The sequence below is a fragment of the Cavia porcellus genome, unplaced genomic scaffold (assembly GCF_034190915.1).
Source record: "Cavia porcellus strain 051 isolate PalLab524CR breed Dunkin Hartley unplaced genomic scaffold, mCavPor4.1 scaffold_11, whole genome shotgun sequence".
NCBI classification, from domain to species: Eukaryota; Metazoa; Chordata; class Mammalia; order Rodentia; family Caviidae; genus Cavia; species Cavia porcellus.
The window spans coordinates 16313205-16321786 of NW_026947494.1; the positions used below are offsets into that span (position 1 = coordinate 16313205).

Consider the following 8582-nt stretch of genomic DNA (forward strand, 5'->3'; position numbering starts at 1 on the left):
TGGTCAGAGAGGACTTGCCTATATTTCATGGTAAAAGTTGCATACTGGTAATATTTAGAGTATCTCCTCAACTAGCTTTTGTGGGGATCAGTGTAGCTATTATATCTATAACTTAGGGTTCTATTATGCAAGGGACATTTAGCAAATTTATATCACATTAACATCATTGTTAGTGAACATTTGAACAAAATACATTTAGATTTAAATAGTATATTTTTCCTGTAATTACTTATATTTATCAAGGAATCTTCATTGCAATGTTTCATTCTAATAAACACTAGTCTCTAGAAAGATCTTATTGAAAATAGGAATACTACAACTATTTATTAGATTTTAAAGGTAATGTAAATATAAGATTTCTCAATTTGCTTTGGCTAAGATTAATTTTAAGTAATTGATGGTAATGTTACATCAATTTTTTGATGTCATGTTAGTTACAATACGTGACACAATAAAAGTCAAATATAGTGGACAAAAATGTTATTAAAGTCTTTAGTGTCAAAATGTGGTGAGTATAACAGGCAGATCATCATACACAAACATTTTTGAATTAATTCATGTATTCATTAAATTTACCAGCAAATACTTTAAAATATCTTTACTAAACTTGTTGCATAAATCATACAAAGCATTTTAGAAAAATAATGATTCATCTTCTTCAATAGTTTGGATTCCTCTTTTTGTGTCATAAATATAATTGTTTTTCATTAGAAAATGACAAAATGTGAAGAATTTAAAGGAGAAAATACTTGCATTGTAATAATAATTTAACAGTATAGTATTCTCTGCCTTAGAAAAACCCAGGTGGGTGCTTTGGGATTTGGCAAATATGGAATAGCATAAAACAAATGCTTAAAGCTTTTTCATTCACCAGGTGGGTGGCACATGCCTGTGATCTCAACACTCCAGAGGCTGAGGCACGAAGATCACAGCTAGTTGAATTTAGCCTGATCTATGCAGTGAGTTCAACACCAGCCTCAACTATACAGCACGACTCTGTCTCAAAAATAAATAAATAGATAAATAAAGAAATAAATAAACAAATAAATAAATAAAATAAAATAAAATAAAAATTTACGTGGCCGAAGTGTACAAGGTAAGTGGCTATGATATAAACTAAACAAAATTTTAAAAAATACAACATGTGCATAAGCTTTTTCTGTTGTCCGGGAATTTGTTTGTTTGTTTGTTTGTTTGTTTTACCTGAAAACCAACAATTATTAGAATTGGGGTTTAAAAACTAAAAAATCCTAAAGAATGTCAAGGTGGCAAACTTCAGTCTCAGATCTAGTGATCAGTAAAATCTCTTTTCCATATCTCCGGTCGCCTCTAGAATTTTTCTGCATAGCTGAATCATGGTCATCAGTTCCAGGCTAAGCCCTTTATCTCTGAAATGCCTACTAGCAGCTTTCCTAGAAACCTCTCACTGTCAAAAAAATCAAACAAACACCAAGTACCTCACACACAAAAATCAGTTGTTCGGTCTCCTATGTTGAAAATGATGTTTTCTTTTCTTCACTCACTGAACATTTTATTCTTCATTGACACTGACTTTTCATTATTGTGTCATTTATGTCTAATTTATTTATTGTCAGAACAAATTCTGAGAAAAAACTGGGATATATTAGCCTTTCTAATTAATAAGTGAAAATTTTATAAGGCTTCAAGGCCACATAATGGGGAATCATGATTATCACATATTTTTATATATTTGAATCATTACTTACATTAGGGAAACTATTCGGTATTCATACATGCGAGATTGATTTATTTCACTTATGAGTATGGTCTCAAGCTGCGCCCATTTATTGATAAATATCTCAATGCGATCCTTAGCACATGATGTAGAACAGAGTACAAGGTCATCAACAATGGTTATCAACATTGTCTCTTGTTTCCTTAAAAGGAATTGTCCATCTCATTAGATATTATAAAGCCGGACAAAACAGTGGAGAACAAGACCAATAAAACTTAGGCATTGTGAACATTACAGGACTTCCAAAGGAGACAATAGTCAAACCAGAATGGGCATCTTTGTGAATCTTATTGCCTTCAAATTAGTTGCCTATACCTTCAAACTTGCTACTATCGCACAGAATGGAACAGAGTCTAATCAGTCAAAACAATTGAACACAGCTGTTTGCAGTCTCTCCGTTTGAATGTCTACTTTGTATTCTTTGATACTGTGATTTGAGCAACTATTTCCAAGATGATATTATGTAATCTATTAACAGGTGATTTCTTACTGTTATGTTTTTTTTTGTAGTTATGTATTATGTGTAACCTTACACTGCTTTGTTTTGTTTTGTGTTTTTCTCTTTTTCCTCTTAAATAAAAAAAAATATATAATTTGTAAATATATGAGTTTTATATTTACCTAGGACAATATCATTGACAATAGTTATCTGACAATACTATTCTGAAGGTGCTTATAACAAGAACACATTGTATGCTAATTAGTTTGTGAATTTTTGAAATGAAGTGTATTGTTATTTATAAGAAATGAAAAAAAAAAAATGGGCTGGGGATTTAGCTTTGCGGCATAAGTGCCTGCCTTGCAAGTGTGTGGTTGTGAGTTTGATCTCCGGTATCCCCCCCCCCAAAAAAAAAGGAAAAAAATGATGAAAATAGATAATCAAAGGTATCTTTATCAGATATACAAAGTAGATTTATTGCATTCAGGAATGAAAATTTGTAGAAATTTATTCATGATAACATAAATGATAGATTTCACATTTTTACATCACATCAAAACTTTTGTAATTGAACAAACGCTTCCTTAAGTGATCTGTATTTCTTGTTTTTTCTATGCTGAGTGAAGAATTCGTGTTCCCCTGCTTTAAAATCACGATTTCCATCTTTTTTTCCCCTCACATGAAGAACCTATGCAGTTATTACACAGAAAACATGTAAGAAAGGTGAGGTCTTGTTTCTGATTTTTTTTCTTATAATTCTTATGCATGTTTGTGTCAACTAATAATCATACATCCATTTAAAACCTTTTTCACTGGTGGTGAGACAGCAGACCAAACTCCTATCACTTATTACCTCTTCAGTTCCACTCTCCTCATTGGCCCATATCCTTCAGATAATTTGCCTACCAGCTTAATTTGCTTTTATTTTCCAGTGATATTATAAATTATAAACTATATCATACAATATCTTTGCTTCAAATATTTTTTTTTTTTGTGCCTGCTCATAGTTCTAATAATGACGTGGTCACGTTTTCTCTTGACCTATTAAGCCTTCCGATGTAGTTCTGCCAACTTGCCTTATTTCTCTGCTTTGCTTCTTCTCATTGCTATGAATGCTCCAAACTCATGAGCTTTCTGGTCCTGGAACATGCAGGGCTGTGCTCACCTCAAAACACTTATACTTACATATTCTGTGTTTGCCTATGCCTGGTCCCAACACTGCACAGATTATTCCTAGCCTCCCAGCTCTCCACCATACATTATATGTTTAGGACAGTTTGCTGTTCTGACTTTACTGAACTTATCATCCTAGAATACCATATATTTTTTTCATAGAAAATATCTCAGTGTGAAAACATCCCGTTTGCACTACTGCGTAAAATACCAGCCAGATATCTGCTTCATGATCCCTTTCTCACGCAGTGCAGCATGATATATAGTAACCTTTGTATCAGTACTTGTAAAATTCATATCTGTATGATAAATCTAGGACAAAAATAATACTTGTTTTTCTTTTCAAGGAACTTACTGCTGCAAATAGCGATCTGATTTGTAGTAACACAGTGGTAGTGAGTTATATTTTCTTGATAATTTCAAGTAGAGTCAAATGTTCATATATTTTATTTATGTTTTATTCATGTTGTAACTATTCACATATAATTATCTGTTTGAAATCAATATTCCATTTATTAGGAAATCAAGCAACTTATTAAGTTTAGACAAGGCATATGAAGGAAACATGTTTTTTTCAGTTACTTAACATTCACATGCATACTTCTATTCTCTGATTCACATCTCAGCAACTCTAATGAAAAATGATTTCTAAATGCACTCCTAAGGGAGAGAATCATTTATTTGATTTTCTAAACCTCACTCAATATTTTAAAATTGTTTCTTGGGGAATGCACACAGATTAATGGATTAATATTTTATCATTTGGATAATTCAAAATATTATATAATAATATCCCCTTACAAGAAACATAGTAAAAAATAATTAATTTCAAAATAAATGTTCAACAAAATTTATTGAAATATTAGAACCAGAAATTATATAAACATTTTAATCTACCTAAGACCTGTATTGTAAACCTAATACTCACTTTATGTTTTTATTGATACAGTTTTCCTTACTTTCTGAAAAAAAGCAAGTTGGTAGTGAGAGTTCTCACTCATGGTTTACCAAAAATCAAACCAAAAAATAAATGAATAAATAAACCCAGACAGTATAAAACAAAAACCACAAAAAATAAGTATATATACATACAATCACATGGACACTTGTTTGTATATTGATCTAAAGTGCAGTTTTTTTGGCATTTGAAGATTATTTTTAAAAATATTACTACTATAATGTTACAAAATTCAGTAGATAAAAACAAATGTTTTATTCATGATAGTTCTTATAATAGCCATATTATAATATTGTGTCAATTATGTTATCTCTTCTGCTCATTAGTGGTTTTAAGAGTGTCAAATGTTGGGGCTGGGGATTTAGCTCAGTGGCATAAGTGCCTGCTTTGCAAGCACGCAGTCGTGAGTTTGATCACTGGTACCGATAAAAAGGAAAAAGACAAAAAAAAAAAAAAAATTATCAAGAGTGTCGAATGTTAAAAAAATAATTGAAATAAGAAACTTTATGAAATCTCATTTTTCAAATTAAAGAGGTATGTAATGGAATGCTATAATATCAAAACATTTAAATGTAACTTCAAAAGAATAAGATAAATTAACGAAACCAAAAACAACCTAAGTAATTCAATGAAATAGCTGTCATAAGTCATGAAATACAAATAAAGGAGATCCATCCTGCTGTTAACAGAGGCTTTTACCAAACAAAGATGCTATTTAAAATCAGAATACTTTCAAATTATTGTTCTGTCCATATTTAATCAAAATCGGTTAGAAAGTCAATAAAGAAGGATAACTTAATTTAGAACCAAAATGGCCACATAGAAAAGAGTATAAAATCAAGTAGTTACTTCAACCAATGCAAACTGTGGAGCATTGAACAAACATAAAAATAACTAATGTGGTTTAAGAATGATCAATCTCTTCAGAATTCTGTGATGTACCAATAAGTAGATAGAGCAGCCTCTCTTGCTTATGAATAAACTAATTAAATAAATATACTTATCAATTACCTTTATAAGAAATGTAACATTTATTTGAGATGCTCTTATACCATGGGGAAATGTAAAACCAGCCACTGTGAAAATGGTGGGACAGTTTCTTCCTCCTCAGTGCAGTGTTAGAGAAATAGGAGGAGAGGGCAGCTCTCTCTCTCTAGGGAGAAGAGGGGCTGAATCCTGGGTTTACTCTTCAACTGTTTCCCCTGTCTTAGAAATTAGCTTCTGCCTTGACTTTTTTAGAGTGCTGAAGGATTCCTCTGTATATTAGATGCCTGGGGATTTCCTCAGAACAGATAGCAAGCTGAAACAGAGTTGAGGCTTACTTAGCTTTTACTCCAGGTTAGAACAGATAAATCAGGTTAAAAAAATAAATCTGTGCTAGCTTCACTAAAAGGAAGGAAATGAATGGAGAAAATTGATTGACCTCACTGAAGTGTCAACTTTTCAAGGTGCTGCCAAACAGCTTCATTTTGGTCTCATTTATCTGAGTGTTGATTAGATCTGGCATACTCTAGATACTGGGAGGTTGTTTCGAAAAAAGACAGTAATTTGGATTAGTATCAGAGTTTATGATGCCCCAGAACCTCTAGCTAGGCTAGAAGGACAAATATACAGGTTATTTATACAGACTAGATGCGCCTTATAAAGAACACTAAAGTGTGTTTCTTGAAAAGAAACAACTGGTAGATGAAAAGGATCAACATGATAGATATGAACATTTAAAACTCATTGGAAAAGGTGACAGTATAAAAAAATTATGGACCCTTACAATATTGAAACCGTGGTGTGTAAATTTGTCTTAGTACATGAGTTAAAAGACAAGTCTATTAAAATAAATATATAATATTTAAATAGATTTACCTACAAATAAGTATAAAGTATGATATCCTTAACACATTTTGGGGAGGAAATAAAAATATAACTTTTGTGTGCAATCAGAATAGCAAGTAGTTTAATGTGGATATTTTTAAGACATTTTAAGAAAGTCCCTTGGTACTTAGGAAGAAAGTATCAATGTAAAATTTACATAATAAAGAGACTAGAGTCTTGAATAAGAAAAGAGCAAAACTCAAAGAGAGACATGAAGAAAAGGAAGAGCAATAGGATGTGAAAATTAAAGGATCTGAAAATTAAAAGTAAGGCAGAAAAGATTAAATGATAAATTCCTTTCTGTTAATAATTACCATAAAAATAAATGCTGTAAAATGTCTATTACAACTCATGGAACAGATGAATGAATTTTTAAAACATGTAATAAGAATATATACTTTCTATTACAGTCATATTACATTTAAAAGACACAAATAACGAGAAAGTGAGGGGTTGAGGATGACACTCTCTTCAAATAGTAGCAAAAAGAGCATGTAAGTATATCTACCAATATTTCAGAGTAGATTTTATGCAAAAAAAAAAAAACTACACAGAAAGACAGGAAAGAACACCATACAATTATAAAGTAAGCAATTTCCATTGATGTATAAAAATTATAATTCTGTATGCACACACACACACACATATGAAAGAATTAAAAACTGTATTATAGTCATTACATTATATTAAGATATTACACTGTCATAATAATAAAATAATTGGAAAGAAAAATCACTAAAAAATAGTAGATATGAACACTAAAGAATAAATGGGACAGGCCAGGGCTGTCGCTCAGTGGCACAGCACCTACCTCACAAACATGAGGTCATAGAGTTCAATATCTTATCAAGAACAAATGGGCATGAGAACAGAAAACATTTAACCTAACAGCAGCAAGACATATTTAAAAATTGAGAAGAGAATATTCTTAAAGATATACCATGTTAGGACTGTAAACCTAGTTTAACAACTTTATGAAAAAAAATCACACCAAATTTCCTTCACAAGAGAAATTTAAAAAAAAGTCAATAGCAGATAGAAAATGGAAAAGTTGTGCTCACTTTGGCATCACATATACTAAAATTGATTGATACAGAGAAGATTAATTAGTATGGCCCAAAGATGACTTGCAAATTTGTGAAGCATTCCATATTTTTTACAAGAAAAAATGGACAGATTCCTAGAAACATTTGAATTACCAAAGGTGGGTCAAGATACAAAACTGTGGAATAACCCAATTTCAATTAATGAAATTGAAAATGTAATTACATCCTTACCAACAAAGAAAGACCAGGTCCAGATGGATTCACTGTGGAATTCTACAAGAAATTCAAAGAAGACTTAATGCCGACACTCTTCACACTCTTCAATAAAATTGAAAGGTAAGCAATTCTCCCTAACTCAAACCTGGAAGCAAATATTATTCTAACATCAAAACCTGAGAAAGACGCAATCAATAAAGAGAATTACAAGCCAATCTCCCGAATGAACGATAGATACAAAAATTCTCAGTAAGTTATTGGCAAACAGAATGCAGCAAATTAACAAGAAACTTATGCAATGTAACCAAGTGAGATTTACCCCAAGAATGCAGGGATGGTTCAACATACACAAATCAATAAATATAATCCATGATATCAATAGAGAACCACATGTTCATTCCTATAGATGCAAAAAAAAAAAAAAAAAAAAAAAAAAAGCTTTTGATAAGGTCCAACACTTATTCATGACAAGAACCTCACAGAAAATTGGAATGGATGGTCTTTATCTCAATATGATAAAAGCCATCTAGGACAAACCAACAGCCAGCATCATATTAAACAGCCAAAAAGAGAAAGCCTTTACCCTGAAATCAGGAACCAGACAAAGATGTACTTTATCACCATTCCTATTCAACATAGTGCTAGAAATACTAGCCAGAGCAATTAAAAAAGAGAGAGAAAAGGAGAAAGGATAGGGAAAGAAGATATTAAATTATCATTATTTGCAGATGACATGATTCTCCTACATAGAAGACACGAAAAATTCCATTGAAAGACTCCTAAATACAATAAATTCATTCAATAATGTAGCTGGATGCAAAGTCAACATTCAAAAATCAATAGCATTCCTATTTATTAACAACAAAACCACTAAGAGAGAAATAAGAGAAGCCACACTCTGCACCACAGCATCCAAAAAAATGGAATACTTAGGAGTCAATCTAACAAAAGAAGTAAAAGATCTTTTCAGGGAAAATTATAATAGCCTGAAAAAGAAATTGAAGAGGACCTCAGAAATTGGAAAGACATCCCTTGTTCATAGATAGAAAGAGCAAATATTGTGAAAATGGCTATTCTCCCAAACTATTACACAGATTTAATTCAATCCCAATCAAAGTACCAGTA

At 31.4% G+C, this 8582-nt stretch overlaps 1 non-coding gene across 1 annotated transcript; it reads left to right on the top strand.

Annotated features, from left to right (window-relative positions):
* The first annotated feature begins 7248 nt into the window (after positions 1–7248).
* LOC111755892 (U6 spliceosomal RNA) lies at positions 7249–7352 on the top strand. The gene has a single exon (XR_002790429.1). It is a non-coding gene; the product is annotated as a U6 spliceosomal RNA (small nuclear RNA).
* Positions 7353–8582: the final 1230 nt, after the last annotated feature.